This window comes from Elephantulus edwardii, unplaced genomic scaffold (assembly GCF_000299155.1).
Source record: "Elephantulus edwardii isolate Elephantulus edwardi_28Jun2011 unplaced genomic scaffold, EleEdw1.0 scaffold00162, whole genome shotgun sequence".
Taxonomy (NCBI): Eukaryota; Metazoa; Chordata; class Mammalia; order Macroscelidea; family Macroscelididae; genus Elephantulus; species Elephantulus edwardii.
Window position 1 is genome coordinate 3305857 of NW_006399912.1, and position 21740 is coordinate 3327596.

The window sequence follows — 21740 nt, forward strand, 5'->3', positions numbered from 1 at the left end:
GGTTTCACATAAGCACAATCAAGAGTTCTGGGATTCCCATTCTCCTCAAGGTTAACCACAATTTGTTGTGCTCAACAGTCAAATGCCTTTGTATAGTCAATGAAATAGAGATAGATATCCCTCTGGTGCTCCTTCCTTTCTGCCAAGGTCCGTCTGACATTGGTGATAATGTCTCTAGTGGCATGGCCTCTTCTAAAACCAGCTTGTATTTCTGCTGCTTCTCTGTCAATGTACTGTTTCAATTGTTTCTAGATAACAATCAGCAGGATTTTGCTGTGTGTGGTATGATCAATATTGTACCATAATTTCCACACTCCTGTCTGGTTACCAGTTTTTAGGAATGGGGATAAATATGGATCTCTTCCATCAGTTGGCCAGGTAGGTGTGGTCCAGATTTCTTGGTACAACTTGGTGAACACGTCTATAGCAGCATCTGTTTGTTGAACTATGTCAATTGGTATTATATTAATTCCTGGGGTGTTATTTTTTGCCAAATTCTTCAGAGCAGCCTGAATGTCCTCCTTCATCACCATTTCCTCTTGATCATACGTTGTTCCTTAAAATTCTTTGGTGTCAGCCAATTCTTTTGAGTACAGTGACTCTGTATACTCCTTAAATCTTCTTTTAATATTTCTGAGATCATTCATTATTCTACCTATAGCATCCTTAAGTACTGCGACTTGAGGCTTGAATTCATTTTTTAGTACCTTCAGTTTAAGAAATGCCAAGCGAGTACAGCCCTTTTGATTTTTGGATTCCAAGGAAGCTCTGGTGGCCTAGTGGCAAGAAGCTGCACTTCAATCCCAGAGGTACAAGGTTCAAATCCACCAGATGCTGTCCTGGAGAAGGAGGGATAATCTCCTCCTGTACTAGTCAGATCCAATTTGATGGTACACTCACACAAAGTAATAAAAAGAAAGAAAAGAAAACCTTGATTTTTAGACTCCAGGTCTTTACACATTTCATTGTAATACTTTTCTTTGTCTTCCCCTGATGCCCTTTGAAATCTTCTATTCAGCTCCTTAACTTCTTGTGCTTATATGAAACCTATACTTGGACTAGGAAGCAGTCCTCAGAACAGAGCAGGGAAACACTGCATGGTTCAAAATCAGGAAGGGAATGTGTCAGGGTTGCATCCTGTATCCATACCTTTACAACCTGTATGCAGAATAAATCTTTCGGGAGTCTGGGCATTATGAGGAGGAGTGTGACATCAGGATTGGAGGAAGAGTCATCAACAACATACATTATGCAGATGACAGAACCCTGCTTGCGGAAAGTGAGGAGGACATGAAGTGCTTGCTGCAGAAAGTCAAGGACTATAGTCTTCAGTACGGATTGAAGCTCAACATCAAGAAGATAAAGATTCTCACCACTGAGCTAACTGGCAGCACCATGACAATGGAGAAGAGACTGAAGCTGTTAACAATTACAGCTTGCTCAGCTCCACAATCAACACTCTTGGCACCAACAGTCAAGAAATAAGAAGACAAATTGTATTAGGTAAATCTGCTGTCAGAGTCTTTCCAAGAATCCTGAGAAGCAATGATTTCAGTCTAGAGACTGAGGTGCACCTAATCCAGGCAATCGTCTTTGCAATTACTTGCTATGCATCAGAGAGCTGGACATTGACTAAGGATGACAGAAGAAGAATCAATGCCTTCAAGTTATGGTGCTGGAGAATAGTCTTGAACATACCATGGACTGCCAAGAAAACAAATAGGCCTGTACTGGAGAGAGTGAAACCAAGTCTCTCCTTGGCAGCTAGGATTTTGAAGCTCCGTCTTAGATATTTTGGCCACATGGCCAGGAAGTACCAGTTTTTGGGGAAGGACGTCATTCTCAGAAGTGTAGAAGTACAGTGCAGGAGAGGGAGACACCGGCTGAGATGATTGATACAGTGGCTAGGGCAATGGGGGTAGGTATGTCAGAGTCACAGAGACTGACTTAGGAAAGGGCAGGCTTCAGGACTATTGCACATAGGATCAGTATGAGTCATAGGCAACTAGATGACACATAACCACCACCACAACAATGCCATGCATTTCTTTCTCTCACTCCTGGAGGCGCATCAGTAAGTCACATACCCCTTTTCTTCAAGGATTTTGCAGGTCTGTGTAGGATAGAGAAAAGGAAGCAGATGCAGTATTATTAGTAACAGGTGAGCATGCTGTTGTTACGTGCTGTCTAGTTAGCTCCATTCCAAGCAACCCCGTGTACAATAGAACTATATGCCGCCTGATGCTGCTCTGTCCTCACAATCTCTTCTATTTAAGTCTGTTGTTACAATCATTGCTTCAGTCTATCTCACTGAGGGTCTTCCTCGCTTTCACGGACCCTCCAGTCTTGGAAACATAATGTTTTCCAGGCTCCTCCTGCTAACATACATAGAGTCTAGAAAAGAGACATGGGCCCTGATTCTCACTGGTGGCCCAGGGCGACTTCCTTAGATGACTGGCAAAGTGAGGACTGAAGGTTAATCTGGGCATTTTCCCTAAAGAAATTGGATCTGGAGGCTGCAAAGAGGAGAAGAGATGAGGTTGCAGAGGGACGTTCCATGATGATGCAAGTGGTAAGTGCAATTGCCATTGACTAAGAGGTTGGAGGTTTGAGTCTACCCAGAATGCCTCAGAAAAAAGGGCTGGCGATCTACTTCTAAAAAAAAAATTCATGAAAACCCTATGGTGATGCACCATTCTACTCTGACACACAAGGCATTGATTGCCCTGAGTAGTTGGAGTTGACTTGATGGCAACTGTCTTCTTTCTTCATTTTTCAGTTGTGATGTACTAGTCAGAGACAATGAGATTGACTCAGGATAGAGCAGGGTTCAGAGCTACTGTACATAAGATCACAGGGAGTCATAACAACAATAACAACAACAGAAGTGAGGGCACCCTTGTGGCCTAGTCTGTAGGGAGTTGCACTGTTAACTCAAAACCCATGGGGCTCTGGAGGTTTAAACACACAAGAGGAATATGAGCGATCTTCTCTGTGGTTGGCAGCCTTGGAAAACCCACTGGAAGGTCAGCTGTGAGTTGACTCCAACTTGACAACAATGAGAGAAAGAGAATGTGGAAAAGAGAAACAGGAAGAGACAGACAAATGAGTTAAGAGTGAGAGATTCTAGAGAGGTGATGTGTAGATGCCAGACCCGGAGCACTTGGTGGATCGCTAGGGGCTTTATAGATCACACCAGTACACCCCCCCCCCCCCGTTGCTAAATAACCCCACTGAGGTGACCTTGACTGTCTGGGACCTGATGCTGTATCAGAACTGACAGTTTCGTACCAGCACTCATGTGCATCGATATAGGTAGGACAGTTTTGAATACGTGCTGGAGGACACTAACCAGGAGAGGTAAGAGAAAGAAGGATCCTACACAGGCTGCCCTTGGTTTCAGACGTCTCAGCAGCAGCAGCATCTCCAGATGCTTCAAGCCTTCCCTGGGATGTGGGCATCAGGGTCTAACTGGCCTCAGAGAGGGGTTTGCACAGGATGCTCAGAGCAAGGCGCCCACCTGAGGGGGAACCTGGCCGTCCAGGGAGCCAGCTCTCGCCCATCTCCAATCAGATGCCTTGCCCCACACTGCTGCCAGCCCCTCTCTCTGGAATTACAGGTAATAAGGTAGAGCTGATGTTAATGGTTTATGACACGAATTCATTTTGAGAACTATATGCTTCACCCATCGCTTTTATTTTTCAATTTGGATCTGTTGGGTATTAATAGCTTTGGGGCTGTGTTTTCCATTTTAATCTTGCTTTTTCTCATTTCCAAGTAGATTCCTTCTTTCAATTTACACAAACATTAAACCTCCATTTCCTGCCACCCTGCAACTCACTCCCCTCACTCTGTTTCTCTTACACAGCGCTGACCTTGTAAGGAAACTTATCTGTAGTGGTTGAACTTTCCCCATGCCTGGTCTGCCTCCCCATCCCCACCTGCCACTGTTATCCCACACCCCAGCCACAATTTATTCCATCTCATCCACGTTATTGTGATCTGGGCCCAAAGAAGAGATATTTCAAACCAACAGAAGCTTGGAATGTCCCGCTCTGTCCCACATCATTTAATAGAATGTCCAAAGGTGGTCAGTTCTAGGACTGGCTAATTTGGAGGCAAGATGATGTCAGTCCATTCCAGGCCATGTCCATCTCTCTGTACTGCTCTTCTCAGGATAACTGGGGCAGCCCTTCCGTAGGGGATTCACAACCTTGATTCTCAGTAACGTACCTTATACGCATCTACCACCTGTCTGCCAGTGAAGGCTTGGGTATTGCTATGATACGAGACAGCTTTCTGTAAAGCATCTTGACCATGATAGACCAGGGAGAAAAGCCTGGTGATCTTCTGAGATTAATTCATTACAAATGCAATGAACCACAAAGATCAGATCTGTAGCTGGTCACAGCGATGGCACAGGACTGGGCAGTGTTCACCCCTCTTCTGTATGGATGGGGTCATCATGATTTAGGGACTGATTTGATGGCAGATAACAAGAACAATAAAATTTTTTTTTGAGCAACAACTTACCCTGAAGAAGAGGAAGTTGAAAAGTTGTTGCAGACTGAGGGTCCCAAAGAATGGAATAATTTTATAATTATTAAAAATGAGACAAACAGCCAGGAATGAGATAGAGCAGAGAGCATAAAACAGGGGGCCAGCAGTTCTCAACTGAAGACCCCAAGTCATGTTTCTCTGTGTATTTATTGATAATCTGGGGAAGCAAATAACAAAAGGAATTCCTTGTAAATGAAGGCTCTATTTTTCTCTATTCTCAGCCTAATGCTCTAGCTCAGGAAGTATTTCCCAGGAAGTAACACTCTGTAGGGGGCCCCTAGCTGTCTCCTGTCTGCGGGGGAACAAACAGGTTATTTTCTGGGATCTGCCACAAGAGAAATACTAACTTATAAATCTGCAATTCCTTCAATTCCTGAACAAGGATTTTCATATAATATTTGGTATAAAGTTTGGCTTCCCATAAGAAGTGCCCTCAGTATCTCTCTGTCATTGCTGTCAAGTCTGTGAGGACATGCAGTTGACCTTCCCTAAGATTTCTGAGACTGTAAGAGATTACCTTTCTCTGTTGGAGCCACTGGTCGGTTTGAACCACCAGAGAGGTATAACCTTTGGATTAGCAGCACATCGAAGGACTGTGCAGCCAGAGCTCTCTGTTTCCGTGTGTAAATATAAAAATGTTCTCTATATGTAAATATAAATTAGATATGGTGTTATTATTATGAGCTGTTGAATCAACTGCGACTCATAGCAACGCTATGAACAATAGCTCTAACCTTGCCCTATCCTGAGCCAAATTTACTGTCTCTGACATGCCTGACTCCTTTGCCACAGTCACTGTGTCAATCCACAATCCATCTCATCCAGGGTCTTACTCTCCTGCACTGACCCTCTATTTTTCTAAGCATGACGTCCTTCTCCAAGGACTGGTCCCTCTTGACAATATGTACAAAGTATGTGAAATAGAGTTTCACAATCCTTGCCTCCAAGAAGCTCCTTGGCTTCATCCTCTCTGGGGCAGACCTATTTGTTCTCTTGGCAGGTCCTGATATGTTCAATACTCTTCTCTAGTACCACAGCTCAAAGGCATGGGTTCTTCTCCTGTCATCCTTACTCATTGTCCAACTCTCAGATGTATAGCAAGCAATTAGATATGTGTAAGGTATAGTTATACAATATGTACGTGTGTGTGTGTGTGTGTGTGTGTGTGTGTGTGTGTGTGTGTGTGTCTTCTTGTAACTTCTCCAAAGTACATGAGACAAAGTCTCATCATCCTCTCTTCTAAGGAGCAAGCTTGGCTTCACTCCTTCCAAGTCACATTTGTTTGTTTTTCTGATCGTTGTTAACACCTTTTTTATTATACAGATTCCCCCCACTTTCCTTCCCTGACATTATGTTTCATACAATCATTCCCATACATTGTGTTTTATAAAATTAATCACCATTATGCTGAATGAACTAACTCTGTCTCATAAGGACAAATACCGCATAAAACCATTATTGTAAAAATAGAAGGATAACGAGTAAAATGTGTATGGAGATCCAAGGGGTGGGATGGGAGCAGAGGGGTGAGGAAGGGTAGGGGAGAAATCACAGGATTGCACAATTTGGTGGCGGAGGGAGAGGATAAAGGAAATGGGAAAGACTCAGAGAAAAGATGGAGGGCATAGTGCAATCGTTAACACCTTTTGTGTTCATGTTCATGTACTTGGAACCAAGAGCACTTGCCATGCAGTGAAACACACAGTAGTAGTGGTGGCATTGGCGCTGATTATAGCTACATTCCTCATATTGCCCACGTCTGAGATCTGTTATTTCTCCCCCAGTGGATCATGGAAAGTCTGCAAATAAAGATCACATCCATCACCCACTCCCCCGCCGTATCGTAAAGTAGCACAGGAATCTGTGGCTCGGGTAATGTTTTTAAGACCCAAGTAGGGAAGTCCACACATTCTCCTCATGGAGGAAGACTCAGCCCCACAACATCTCTGTCTCGAAAGAGCAATGAACAAGCCGGGCTGCATTGGAAAAGATGCACATCGGACAGTCAAACGAGATTCCAAACACTTCTAACTCTCTTTCTCCAACCAGCAGGACAAACAAGTGAGCATCTTTCCAAACATCTTTCCTATGCAAGGTGGCTTGGGTTAAATAAATAGGAGCTGGTCCCATAAGCAGGTTCAAACTCTACACCTGCTCTAGCCGTGGAATCTTTGAGAGGCTGTAGATGAGCTCCTGGGATCAGCTTTGAAAGGCTGTAGGTAATCAGCTTCCTGGTCTGGAAAATTCAGAAGAATGGGTTGGGTGATCGCTCACATTCTTAGCATCTCAGACCTTTTTTAATGAGTAAAGAATAAAAACAAGGCATTTTATGGTTCTTAGGACCTGTTAAACTCCCTTGTGATCAATAGGTGTGAGAGGACAGTTTTTAGGGATTATTAAGGTGCTCAAGGGGAAGTTTTTCTTCCATACCCTCAGAGGTGTGGCCAACAAGACACTCTGGATCCAGGCAAGCCAGTTACCTAGCCCTCACTCTGTGATTGAGAACGCAGAATCCTTTGCCAAGTTGTTGAAACTGGCCACGTCTCAGTGTTATCATCTGTAATGTGGGGAGATGGCACTTAGCCCATAGTGACAGAAGTGATGAGACGGTTGGTACAGGAGTGATGTATGGTATGGAGTGTGAGGTGTGGTAAGCTCTCTCCCTCTACGTTTTTTTTAACAGTTCTTCTGTTGTTGTTGTTGTTGTTATGTGCCTTTGAGTGGCCTGCAACTCATAGCAACCCTATGTACAACAGCCCTAAACCCTACTCTGCCCTGTGCCATTCTCACTGTCTCTGACACATCCACCCCCATTACTCCAGTCATTGAATCAATCCACCTCATAGAGGATCATCCTCTTCTGCGCTGTGCTGTCCTTCCACCTGCCCAAGCATGACGTCCCTCTACAAGGACTGGTCCTTCCTGGCAACATGTCCAAAGTATGTCAGATGAAGCTTCAGAATCCTTGCTTCCAAGGAGCATTCCAGTTTCACCCTCTCTAGGATGAACTTGTTCATTTTCTTAGCAGTGCAGGATATATTCAATACTCTTCTCCAGCACCACAGTTCAAAGGCATCAATTCTCCTTCTAGCCTCCCTAGTCATTGTCCAGCTCTCTGATGCATAGCAAGTAATTGCAAAGACCACGGCCTGTATAAGGAGCACCTTAGTCTCCAGAGTGACATCATTGCTCTCCAGTACTCTGGAACAGTCTCTAACAGCAGACTTTCCCATTGCAATACATCTTTTAATTTCCTGGCTGCTGGTGCCAAGAGTATTTTTCTGTTACATTTATTCATTGTTCAAATTTCAGATACATAGATAGGGATTGAAATGGCTTGGATCAGGTACCATTTGGAGAGGCCTTTGACAGCAGATTGTCCCAGTGTCACATGTCTTTTGACTTCGTGACTGCTATTACCAAGGACATTGATTGTGGATCCAAGTAAAATTAAATCATTGACACTTTCAATCTTTTCTCCTTTTATCCTGATGTTACCTATTGATCCAATAGTGAGGGCTTTCCTCCATACCCCTCTTTTTTAAAAAAACTTTGTACTCGTTTACTTAAAAACTTCATAAAGTTCATATACATTGTTTTTTACACTGGATCTTTCCCTTTTCCTTTTCCCACTCCTCCCTCTGTCCATCAAATTGTGTGACCCTATGATTAAGCCCCTCCCTTCCCTCCATCCTCATATTCTTTCTACAATAATGATCTTATACAGTATTTGTCTTTAAGAGACTGAGTTAGGTCACTTAGCATAATGCTCTCCAGTCCCTCCCATGTTAGGTAGTGATTTACAAAATCATTGTTCCTGCATGCTGAATAGTATTCCATCGTGTGAATGGACCATGATTTCTCAGTCCGTTCATTGTCGTTGGGCATTTATTAATGGAGATGAATTATCATCAGGAAGTAGGATCTGAACTGAAATTGGAAAGAAAGCTACTGGTAAACTTGGCATAAAGAGCTGAGGCTAGGCTAGGCTGAGAAAGAATGATATATATGAGGTGGAGTGAAGTTACCATAATGCATCACACAGTCTCATTTAATTCTCAGAACACTATGGGGCAGGTGCTACAACTGGTTCTTTTTTACACATGGGAGAGCAGGGCTCCGAGAAGGGGCATCCTTTGCCTGAGGTCATACAGCTGGTATGTGGCTGAGCTGAGACTGGAATACATACAGTCCTATCCCAGAGTTGGTACCTTTGACCATTGGAGTCCTGCTAGCCCTGTGAGATCTGACTGAGGTCTTCCATCCCAACCTTACGTCTTGGACTGCTCAGCCAGTGTGACTTGGTGGCCTTTCAAGGACAGTGGAGCTTGTCCAGGGCTGGAGCTGGACCTCAGTGTGTTGGTCAGAGGTGGGGCAAAAGCGGCCTAGCCCCCCAGCTCAGTGTCTACCCCAGCACTCTCCACCGGACACCCAGCGTGCCTGGAGGCTGAGTCACAGCTCTCATGATCCCGGCGGGCAAATTGGAGACACCCTTAATTGGATGCTGAAAAACCCCGCCTGCCTGCACAATGGCGCCCCAGAAGAGTTATAGCTGTTTACTGTAACACACAGACAGCCCCATTAACAAGAATGATGGGAGGCTGCTCCGTGGCATTACTCTTAGCAAAAGACTTGACAAATATGCTTTGTAAATGAAGGCGCTCCAACAGAGAAAACATATAACACTCCTTCTCCCCACCCCCAGCCGCCCCCGCCCCTGGCCAGGGAGGCTTTGCACGTGGACTCCTTTATGCATTATTCAAGGCTTCGGATTCTGACGATGCTCATCAATAGCGGTGCCCATGGCAGGGAGAAGCTTGTATCAACTGACAAATGTAGACAAAGCAGGCTGCTTAACCCGGGAACAGGGGGTCGGAGAACAAACAGGGAAATTGATTGTGCCCGCCATATTTCTGCGGGAACCCAGGAGTAAGTGAACACTGTGAGTGACGGGCTGAGCACGTCGGGTGGGATGGGATTGTGAATGCATCCTGTGGTCCACTTTAGGGGTGGTGGTGAATCGATCACCCACGAGCTGCTTTGTTTCATACTGGGAAGTTGCCATGTCTGGGACATTTTTAGAGAGAGGATGAGAGGAAGGATTCCTTCTTCTGCTCTCATGGCCTCTATGAAATGCTGAGCATGAAGACATAGAAAGTTGCTAGAACCATGGATTATAAGGCCAGACACGGGGTACCCAATGAAATCTCCTAGATTGCTGTAGGGTGCAGGTGACATTTCCTAAGAAGCAGGAACAAACAGTGGTTGTGTATCTGGGCTTGGGCATCAGCTCTATCAAGTTCTCTATGACCTAGTCCTCAATATATCATACTGTAGTAGCTCACATGTTGCTATGATTCTGGAAGTTCTACCACTGGTATTTCGAATACCAGCAGGGTTACCAATGGCAAACACGTTTGAGCAGAGTTTCTGCACTAAACGAGATCAGGAACACAGGCCTGGAGATGTAGTCCTAAAACTCTGTCAGTGAGAAACTTAATATCACAGCAGAGCATTGTTCAGTAGACTGGTGGCAGGTGAGCTCCCTGGGTTGGAAGGCACTCAGCATAGCATGAAGAAGAGCTGGTGGATTGACAAAATAGCCACAACAATGCACTCAAATGTCCTGATGATCACAACGGGAACACACAACTGGACAATGACACTAGGCCTCCAGAGATCCTTTTATTCTGCCATACAAAATTTTACTTTGAGTTGATGCTTATTCATTGGCAACTGAAAACATCATCCAAGTAAGAAGCTCTTTCCTGTGTTTTACTACCATTGCTGTATGCTTTCATACACTCACAGATTCTGGTCTGCTGTGTATGGTTTGTATGACTATGGTAAAGTTAGTGACCTTAGTCTCCAAGGACTCTCTGTGAAATGGGACACCCTCTTGACAGGGTTGCATTCAGGATTAACTGGGTTAATGGATCCATGAAGCTTTCAAAGTATTGAGTTAATTCTCAATATATACCAAGTAGTACATGTCTTATGAGGCAGAGGAGTCACTGGAAGCATTTAAGTAAGCTACTCTTCTGGGCTGATGTCATGGGAACTTGGAAAGCTATCTGATCACTCTGAGACTTAGTTTCCCCTTCTGTCAAATGGAGATACTGTATTTTCATTCAAATAACACCTATGCTATTTGACAATGTACAAGGACAATGAATAAGGATGACAGAGGAAGAATTGATGCCTTTGAGTTATGATGTTGGAGAAGAGCACTAAGCAGCCCACAGACTGCCAAAAGAACAAGCAAATACGTCTTGAAGAGGATGCAGCCAGTGTGATCCTTGAGAGTTCTTCCTTTATGCTTTGCCTTACGTGCTTTGGGCATGTTGCTAGGAGGGGCTATTCCTTTGAGAGAAACAAGATGCTTGGAAAGTTAGAGGGTCAGTGAAGGAGAGGAAGACCCTCAACCAGGAGGATTGACATAGTTAATGCCACAGTGGGCTCTAATGTGTCAGGAAGCATGAGGATGGCACAGGGTAGGACAGGTTTGATCTGTTGTTCATAGAGTTGCTATGGGTCGTACTCAACTTGACAGCGCCTAACAACAGCAACAACCCATATGTCATATGCTTTTGCCAGATATGCTCCCCCCTCATGTTATTCTCCCATGCTATGTGTATTCTAAGGGAGCTGTGGTGGCATAGTCTGTATCGAGTTGTCTTGCTACCCAAAGGTGGCACTTCTCTGACAGTTCAAATCTACAAGTGGCCACAAGGGAGAAAGATGGGCAATATCCTTCTCTGTGATACACGGTCTCCCCAAAACCTGGAGAATTTGCTACACATCAGTCTCAACTTGACGGAAGTGAGTTGAGTTGATATATGTTATATACATATACCTGTTATTTCTGCAGGGTGTGCTAGATTTAAAAAACCCATACAATCATGACTATAAAATGCTGGATAGCTTCATAATGTCATGGACTGAATTGTGTCCCTTGAGTCAGCCATGATTCTTGATATAAGGTAGTTTTCCTTTATGCTGTATACCCTAATTTATGTGACGATCATGAGGCAGGATTAGGGCCAGCTATGTAATGATGTAATCATCTCCCGTCATGGGTTCAACCAATCAGCTGTAAGTGGTTTGGGAGGGAATGCAGCTCTCTTAAGATCATAGACCTGATCGATCTGATGTATGTAAAGGGCGTTTCCCTGGAGTGTGACCTGCAGCACCTTTTTCTTAAAAGAGGTGAAAGGAGAGAAGAGAAAGCACAGAGGTAGTGATCATAAGGACTACCAGGAAAGAGAGTCAGGGCCTTTGGGTCTGAGATCCTGTGCTCAGAAAATCCTAGAACCCAGAGATACACAGAGAGAAAGCCCCTGCCTGGAGCCAGGACCCTCAAAGTGCACTTCTAAGGGCCTTCTAAACATCAAGTCAATAAATTTGTATTTGTCAAAGTGATCCACTTGTAGAATCTCTGTGATAGTAGCATGGTCGCTGTGTACCATAGAGTCAGAACCAACCCATAGCTGACCCTCCAGTAGATTTTCAAAGGCATTAATGGCACAGGAGGAGACTGCCCATCCTTCTCCTGCAGAGCAGCTGGTAGCCTTGCACTGCTTGCCTTCAGGATTACAGTACAACTACTTGCCACTAGACCACCAGAGCTCCCTAGCAGCATTAGAGAACAAACCCATCTACCTACAGAAGGCCACCAAAGAGTCCACCAAGTGATATTCTTACTTCTGAATAAGAAATGGGAATTCAGTCAGGACCGTAGTCTCAAGAATCCATTATACTCAAAGGAAGAATGGTATTCATTCTCTTGGGACAATAGCAGAGCCATCAGGGGTGGCTCTAATGAAGGGGAAATGAAGAAGATAACAATAAAATAAAAATAGTGCATGAGGAGTACCTATCATGTATTAGGCAGGTTTTCAATCATCTTATATAAAACTCACAACAGCTCTAAAAAGAAAAAAAAGAGTTGTGTCAATTCTGACTCAGCGTAGCCTGGCAGGCCACAGAAGAACGGTCCCACAGGGTTTCCAAGATTGTAACTTGCAGGAGCAGACAGCCTCATCCTTCTCAGAGTGACTGGTAGGTTTGAACTGCCAGCATTCTGGTTAGCAGCCCAACAACTAACCCACTGTACTATGAGGACTCCTAACAGCAGCCCTTAAGTTGTTGCTGGCATCTCTTCAATGTCGAGTGCCACAAAACTCAAAACTCTGAAAAAGAAAATGGAGAGATAGGGTGGAAATGATTCAGGGTCCCTGCACCACCTTCATTTCCCTGGGGGGGATTGGGAATACCCTGCAGAATCGCCCTTTTCTCTGTCTACCAGGCAACTCTGACCAGCTTTTCAAGTCAGACTGAACGAGCTCCTTCACTTCTTTAAGTGTCCTCACACATGGAGACAAAAGTAAATCAGTGTCTGTACAGAAAATGGGCTTTTAAAGGGACCTCAGGTCTAAGAAGAGCCATAGCAGCTGAAATGGGGCGCTGGGTTAGAAGGGAAGGAACCCTGCAGGGCAGTGGTTATAAAGCACTTATTTATTATTAATCATAAAACCGGCAGTTTGGATCCACCTTCTATACTCCGGGAGAATAACGTGGCAGTCTGCCCCCATAAAGGTTGTTACCGTTGTGACGAGGCAGGTACAAGAGGTAGGGCTGTGGGAGCTCAGGGCGATAGGAGATGGAAGGTCTGAGTGAAAACACCAAATAGCATAGAAATCTCTGGAAGTTTCTGGGCTCTTTGGAACCTGCACTCACTCCCGAGTTTGACCATCCAGGTTTGATTTCTGGCTCTATCACTTAGGTGGCCTTGTGGGTAAGAAGTTGAACTGCCAACCGCAAAGCAAGCGGTTCAAATTTACCCGCTGTTTCATGGGAGAATGATGAGTTCTCACCTCCCATGTGGTTTACAGCCTCTGAAAACCTGCTGGAGGGTCAGCTATGTGTTGATTCTCAATGACATGACACCACCACCAATGTTGTTGTTGTTATGTGCTGTCGAGTTGCTTGTGACTCATAGTGACCGTATGTACAATAGCCCTAAACCCTGCTTTATCCTGTGCCAATTGCACTGCCTCTGACACACCCATCCCCATTACCCTAGTCACTGAATCAATCCACCTCATAGAGGGTCTTCCCCTCCTGTGCTGTCCCTCTACCCTCCCAAGCATGATGTCCTTCTCCAAGGACCTGTCCCTCCTTACAACATGTCCAAAGTATGTCAGATGAAGCCCCAGACTCCTTGCCTCCAAGAAGCAGCCGGTTTAACCCTTTCCAGGATGAATCTATTTGTGCTCTTAGCAGTCCATGGTACGTTTAATACTCTTCTCCAGCACCACAGCTCAAAGGCATCAATTCTCCTTCTATCCTCCCTAGTCATTGTCTAACTCTCTGATGCATAGCAAGTGATTGCATAACAATACATGGGGCTAAATGACTTTAGCTTAGCCAGTCACTTAACTCTGCCTCAGTCTCCCCATCTTTGAAGTGATGAGAACACCAATGCTCATCTCAGGCTGTTTATTGTTTTTATTGGCTGCAAATACGTCAGTTTCTGATTCATAGTGACCTCAAATGTCACAGCATAGTACTTACTGTTCCATAGGATTTCCTTGCCCGTAATCTTTATGAATAGAAGCCCTCCTGGTACAGTGGTTAATTACTTGGCTGTTAACCAAAAGGTGAGCAGTTTGAACCTAATGGCCGCAATGCAGGAGAAGCTTCTAGGGAGAAAGATGTGACAGTCTGCTTCTGTAAAGATTAGAGCCTTGGAAACCCATTGAGCAGGCCATTCTGTGCTGTTTTATGGGGTCACTGTGAATAACAATCAACGCAACAGCAATAGTTTTAATCTGTTTGGGCACAGATTGCCCTACTTTTCTTCCATGGACTTGCTGTTTGTCTTCAAAGTATCAGTGTTTAGGTTTCCAGTTAAGCATCAACAGTTTGCACCATGGAGGTTCCTTTTGTGAGGTTCAAGTGGAATGATTCATGCAAAATGCTTAGGGTAGTGCAGGGACCCAGTTACCGCCGAGCCAATGTCAGTTCATGCCAAAACCTATGCATGCAGAGTAGAGAGGCTCCTTAGGATAACCAGGGCACTGTGGGAGGGGTCAGGGAGCTCTGACAGCTAAGTCCATAGGGAGTTGCACTGCTAACCCAAAGGCCACTTCTCTCTGGCAGTCTGAGCCCATCAACAGCTCTACAGGAGAAAGATGGACAATCTCCTCCCGTGTGATTTACAGCCTTACAGACTTTAGTGGGAGGTTAGCTTTTTGAGTCAGGTCTGATTTGACAACAATGTGGGTTTTATTAGGGATTAGTTAGACTCTATTCGAGCCATAGGTAAAAGGATTAGAACCAGATTGGCAGGCCTTGCTCCCATGGTACCCCCGAGTTGGTTTATACCATCATTTCCTTCCCCCAATAAACCCTCTATGAGTTCCCCTTCCCCTAATCTCTGACCTGTCTTTTGGACCCCAGCTCTCTGGGTTCTGAGTAGCCTGATGCCGTGCCTTTAGTCTCATTACCGTGGATCCTCTGAAGTAGAAATACAAGATGAATAAGCCTTTGCCTTGGCGTAAATTACTGTCAGGTCAGTTTCAATTCATAGTGACCGTGTGCACAACAGAATGAGACTGCCAACTCTTGCCCCATCCACACAGTCATTGCTGGGCCTGAGCCTATTGTTATAACCACTGTGTCAGTCCATTTTGTTTAGGGTCTTTCTCTTTATCATTGACCCTTCACTTTACCAGGCATGATATTGCATGGACTGCATGGACTTTTCTGCATGGACTGGCCTCACCTGATAACGCGTTCAAAGTACATGAGATAAAGTCTTGCTATCTCTCCTTCTAAAGAGCATTCTGCTTACACTTCTTCCAGGACAAATCTGTTAATTCTGGAGGTTCATGGGTATATTCAATGTTCTTCCCCAACACCCAAATTCAAAGGCAACAAATCTTCAGTCTTCCTCATTCATCGTCCAACTTTCACATGCGTATGTGCAAAGGGAGCTGTTGCAGTATGAGGATGGCTTAGTCTCACTTCTAAGCACTTCATAAAGGAGAACTGTCCCTGTCAATAATAGCTATAGTAGCAAAGAGACAGCTGCTAGGTCAGACATGCCATCCCACATGCTCCTACACCTTTTTCTACCAATCATTCGGATCTGATATTTGTTGTTGATTCACAGACTTTACATCAGTTGTGGTACCAAGAGTGGCGTTTATTAGAGAAATAGGTTGGGAAATCGAAGAGGCAAAGAATATCACCCAATGCATGCCCATGTTTAGCACAGCAGTCATGAATCAGATTAACAGTAAAACACAGTTCCTCGATTAGTAAAAGTCCCTGTTCCAGTGCAATAGTACAGACCTAAATCATCCAGTAAGGTTTGTCTCAGAGCAGTTATAAGGCAGCTTCTCCTTCCATCATCAACAAGTGAAACCTTTAAATGTGGCCAGCACAAATGCAAGAAGCCTTAGGTTACACCTTGCCATGGTCTCTCCTCACTCTACCACCATCATCTCCCAGTGTCTTGCTCTACAGTGTGGAAAACATTCTCTCTCTTTTATTACTTCCATAACTGTTGATGATTTGCAAGACTGTGTGTCTGCATGTAAGGTAACTGGAGAACAGGGGAGGGCAATGTCTTGGCTAGAAAACCAACTTTCAATCTAACACCACAACATGATAACTCAACTCATTGCTGACCCTTCAGCTTTTGTAGATTATAAATTGCATAGAAGAAATTGTCTTTTTCACAAACATATAAAATAACTGAAAATACCATGGTTTGGATTAGACATACTTTAGTCTTTAAAGTGACACCTTGCTGTTTTGCACTTTGAAGAAGTCCTTGACAGTCAGTTTGCTCAATACAAATTGGCAAACCTTTTCTTATATTAAGAACTGCTCTCCTGACTGTGTGACCTGGATACAAACTCCGCTTATCCCTGGGTATAAGCTGAATCAAGAGAAAGGAAAATGGGTGGTCAAAGGTAGTGAAGAAATCCCTCATAGTAACTATCACCTAGTATTTGTCCCTTTCCCAGGGTAGATTATGAGCTACCCTGCAGGTCATGCCAAAAATAAATAAAGGTTTAAATGCCAAAATGTTTATGAAAAAAAAAGAAAAGGTAGTGAAGAAATCATCAGTAGAAAAAGAAAAAAAATCCTCCTTATTATATGACTGAAAAAGAAATAATTGCCATTTTCTGTCTATTTTTCTGTGATGTTTATTATTTTCTGCCACACAGTTGCTAAAAGCTTAAGCCAAATTAGAGTCTCAAGTGATATGCACACGTGTGTATATTCTTTCTCAAATTATTTTTACTGCATGCCAAACGATAATATTTTAGGGAAGAAAATAAATGTGCATTAGTTAGAGGTAAATCCCAAGAAGGAATTTCAACCTCAAGGAATGAACTGATGATGGTTTTTAATTCTTTTCTTTTTTAAATTAAGAAATAACAGTAAGGAAATAAAAAGTGAGCCCGAGACCTTAAAATAAAATGGGATGATAAACTCTTTACTGGCAAAGTTGCAATTTCTCTGTTGGATTTTGGATCTGGCTTTTATTATTAAGGCTGGTGCGCAAAGCTGGCATTTTGACAGGAACATGGTGCGTTTGTCACTATCTGGGAAAGAGATAGATGTTGAATGACATTTCGGAGGAAATGTATACATTTGGGTCTAAGTGCTTTTTCTACTTCCCAGGAAAATTCCTCTAGCAAATAACTGATTAGTTATCTTGAAAGTTCCCAATTCTCATCACCATTTAAATAAAAACAATTTAAAGTTTTAGTTTTTTAAGTGCTTTTTTAAAAAAAAAAAAATCCCTGTCTTTCTTGGCATCTCTAGCCTTTGGGGAAAATTGGGAGCCTTTTTCTCCATGGACCCAATCCCTGTCCAGATAAGAACACCATCCATACCTGGAAAAGCGAAATGGGCCTTGGCAAGGGCAGCGAAGCACAGCCTTGGTCCCTGGTGGAGAACAGAACACATCCTCCATGGACTGCCTGAAGCCCTTCGGTTTTAGAAAGGTTGTTACTGGTCTCAACCTCTACTGAACAAATATACTCAGCAAATATCCCAGGGAGGACTTGGAAAGACTGGAGACATTATTAGGGATTGAGTCATGTCCTCTAACCACCATATTTTGGAATCCTAATCCTTCTACCGATGAATATCCCTCCATGAACTGCCAAAAAAAACCAAAAAAACAACACAACAAATAAGTGTTTTGGGGTTATTTTTTAAAATAAAAATTTTATTTTATACTGGTGTATTTACAAAGTTCATATTGTTTTTCCACACTGGATATTTCCCATTTCCTTTACCCACCCCCCCTCCACCCATCAAATTGTGCGGTCCTATGGTTACCCACCTGTCCATCCTCACCCCTCTGCGCCTACCCTCCCCCCTTGAATCCTCATACACATTTTACTAATCATCTTTCTATTTCTACAATAAAAGTATTATATAGTGTTTGTCCTTTTGGGACTGAGTTAGTTCACTTAGCCTAATGCTCTCCAGTCCCTCCCAAATTAGGTAGTGATTTTTGAAATCATTGCTCATGTGTGCTGCGTAGTATTCCATTATGTGAATGTGCCATACTTTTCTCAATCCATTCTCTGTGGTTGGACATTTGGGCTGTTTCCATGCTCTAGCAACGGTGAATAATGCTGCTATAAATATTGGTGCACAAATCACTGTTTGGGTCTCAGTTCTAATCTTCTTAGGTATATTTCAAACAGTGAAATAGATCATATGGGCTTTCTATGTTCAGCTTTTTGAGGAAATGCCAAATGGCCTTCCAGGGTGGTTGTATCATTTTACAGTCCCTCCCACAGTGCAGAAGTGCAGCCAGGGTGCTCCTTAGAGGCAAGGATGGTGAAACCCTGTCTCACATACTTGGAGCAAGTTGTCAGGAAGGATGAGTCTTTAGAAAAATGTGCATCACGCCGGGAAAGGTGGAGGGTCAAAGCAAAAGAGGAAGACCTCAACAACGTAGACTGACAACAAGGTGGATGGACTGTAACAATGGGATCAAGCATATCAGATGTTATGAGGATGGTTCAGGATCAGTGGTTCACAGGGTTATTATGAGCCCTGGTTGACTCAATGGCACTTAACAGCAACGTGGATCTAATGAATCCTTCCCGTAGTACAATCTAGTGTTGCAGTTGCTGTTGAGTCTAATACACAGCAACCCTCATGTACAACCAATTGAAACCCTGCTTTGTCCTGCACCATCCTCAGACTCTCCACTGTGTTTAAGCTCATTGTCACAGTCACTGTGTTGATCCATTTTGTGGAGTATCTTGCTTTCCCTTGTTGACTCTCTGCTTTTGCAAGCATGATGTCCTTTACCAAGGATAGATCTCTCCTGACACAAAGCCTAAAATATGTGAGACACAGTCTCACCATCCTTGACCTTAATGAGAACTTTATCCTTGCTGTACCTTTTCCAAGACAGATTTATTTGGTGTTTTTGGCAGTCCTGTGGTATATTCAATACTCTTCATCAACACCACGATTCAAAGATGTCAATTCTTCTGTCTTCCTTATTCATTGGCTTTTACGTGCCTATAGAGCAATTGAAAATATCATGGTTTGGGTCACATGCACTTTAATCTTCAAATGGAAAGATTTAACACTTTAGAGAGGCCTACGGAGAGCTACTAGAGATACAAGCCTGGCTTAGGAGAAGCCGTGGCACAGGGACATCATAGTCAATGTCAGATGGATTTGGGCTAAAAGCAGAGAGTAACAGAGGAATGTCCATCTGTGTTCCATTGACTCTGAAAAGGCATTTAAGTGTGTGGATTGTGGCTAACCTTGAGAAGAATGGGAATCCCAGAACACATGATTGTACTTATGTGAAACCTATACTTGGACCAGGAGGTAGTCATTAGAACAGAGCAACGAAACACTGCATGGTTCAAAATCAGGAAAGGTGTACATCAGGGATGTATCTAATCTTTGAATATTTTAATCTATATGTGGAACAGATTATTTGAGAAGATGGACTTTAAGAGGATAAATGTGGCATCAAGAGTGGAGGAAGTTTCATCAACAACCTTTGTTATGCAGATGACACAATCCTGCTTGCTGAAACTGTGGAGGACCTGAAGCATTTACCACAGAGAGTCAAAGGCTGAAGTCTTCAATTTGGATTGAAGCTCAACATCAAGAAAACAAAGAATCTCACCAATGGGGCAATTGACAGTATCATGATATAGGGGGAAGAGATTGAGATTATAAACAAATTCAGTTTGCTGAGCTCCATAATCAACACTCTTGGTACCAGTCAGGAAATCAAAAGTTTAATTGTGCTGGGAAAATCTGCTGTCAGGGACTGCTCCAGAGTACTAAAGAGTAGTGATATCAGTCCAGAGACTAAGGTGCACCTGATCCAGGCCATGGTCTTTGCAATTACTTGTTACACATCAGAGAGTTGGGCAAAAACCAAGGATGACAGAAGAAAAACTGATGCCTTTTGAGTTGTGGTGCTGGTAGCAAGAGTATTGATTGTGGAACCAAGAAAGCTGAAATTGTTAACGATCTCAATCTCTTCTCCATCTATCATGATGCTGTCAATTGGCCTAGTGGTGAGAGTCTTTGGTCGGTTGTTATTGGTTTTTTTGTTGGGTGGTTGTTTTTTTTTTATTTTTGTTTTTGTTTTTTTTCTTACATTGAGCTCCAATCCAGATTGAAGACTGTAGTCCTTGACCTTCTGCAGCAAACACCTCAGGTCCTCCTCAGTTTCAGCAAGCAAGATTGTGTCATCTGCATAACCCAGATTGTTGATGAGTCTTCATCCAATCCTGATGCCACCTTCCTCCTCATAAAGTCCAGCCTCCTGAATGATCTGTCCTGCATATAGATTGAAATGGTACAGAGAAAGGATACATCCCTGACACACTCCCTTCCTGATTTTGAACCGTGCAGTGTTTTCCTGCTCTGTTCTAATGACTGCATCCTCGTCCAACTATAGGTTTCACAGGAAGGAACATGATCAGGTGTTCTGGCATTCCCATTCTTCTGAAGGTTAGCCATAATTTTTTTGTGATCCACACAGTCCTTGCCTAGTGTAGAATATTTTAAGGAGCCTTCGATATTCCATTTAAACTGTGTTTCAAAGACATTTGCCTACTCTTGATGCCCTTGTGCTGCCAGCTTCAGTCCCCAGATAAGGGAGTCTTGACTCTGATTGCTTCTTGTTCTGGTGTTGGCCTCTCGAGTGTTACTTGACCTCATTAGATATTGACAGAAATTGTCTGAATGGTTGCACTTGCTGTTCTGTTTCCTATGACCACCATGAATGGAGCTTTCTTTGTAGGAATGAGATAGAATTCTTTGACATCAGTGTCCTGGAAGGAAAAAAAAAATCTTTCTTTTCAAGAGAATAGTCAGCATCCGTCGTGAATGGGCATAAAACCCAAGTAGGAAAGATTCATAGCTTTGGTTGTTGTTTGTTCTGTTACTGTTTATTATTTAGAGAAATATTCTGCTTTGAAGATGGATAGTTGGAGGTGTTTTCAGGGTGTTGGATGAGGAGTTATGCTACCAGTTATGGACTATGTCTGTCTCCTTTCTTCTGCATGTCAGCAGTAACTTCTCCACTCTGGCTGATTTTAAAGCTCTGTTGATATTGGTTCCTTTTACTTCTTATTGCTCTTGTTTTGTTCCATTGGGTTAGCATCAATATATAACAAGTTTTCAGAGGCTGTAAATTGCATGGAAGGATATTGCCTCTATCTTTCTCCCTTGGTGAAGCTGGTGGATAAGAACCACGTTTCTTTACCACTTGGCCAACAGAGTTCCTGTCTCCTAAGTTTGCCTGTGTTGATAGTGCAGTTTGTTATACGTTGGGCTACTTTTTAAAAGATTGACAGTTTAAGCCCACCCATGAAGTCACAGCTTCAGAAACCGAGGGGAAGGTCACCATGAGCTGGGATTGACTCAACAGCACTAGGTTTGATGCTTTTGGTCATCACACCTGAAGGAGCCTTGGTGGTTTAGCTCTTGGATGCTAATTGAAAGATGGACGACTTAAACTTACCACCCACTCCTGGGAAGAAAGACTTTTTTATTCTTTCTCTCCAGAAATATCTTTTAATAAAGAGATTCTTTTAAAAAATATTAAAACCCACTGCCATCAAGTCTATTTCTGAACAATTTCTAAA